This window comes from Oryzias melastigma, unplaced genomic scaffold (assembly GCF_002922805.2).
Source record: "Oryzias melastigma strain HK-1 unplaced genomic scaffold, ASM292280v2 sc06997, whole genome shotgun sequence".
In the NCBI taxonomy this organism is placed as follows: Eukaryota; Metazoa; Chordata; class Actinopteri; order Beloniformes; family Adrianichthyidae; genus Oryzias; species Oryzias melastigma.
Genome location: NW_023423559.1, coordinates 1 through 253, shown reverse-complemented (window position 1 = coordinate 253; position 253 = coordinate 1).

Below are 253 nucleotides of genomic sequence, written 5' to 3'. Positions count from 1 at the left end.
CTCCAGATGTCCAAATCGCATCCAATGGACTACTGAGGCTGTGAAAGCTTTTCGGGACATTCAGCAAGCACTGAGTAAGAACCCAGTCTTTCACAGTCCAGATTTTGATAACGAGTTTATTCTGCAGACGGATGCATCTCAGAGGGGCATTGGAGCAGTGCCTCTGCAGGGGACACCAGAAGATCGACATCCTGTGGCTTATATAAGGCGGAAGCTGCTCCCAAGAGAAACCCGCTACTCCACTGTGGAGAAG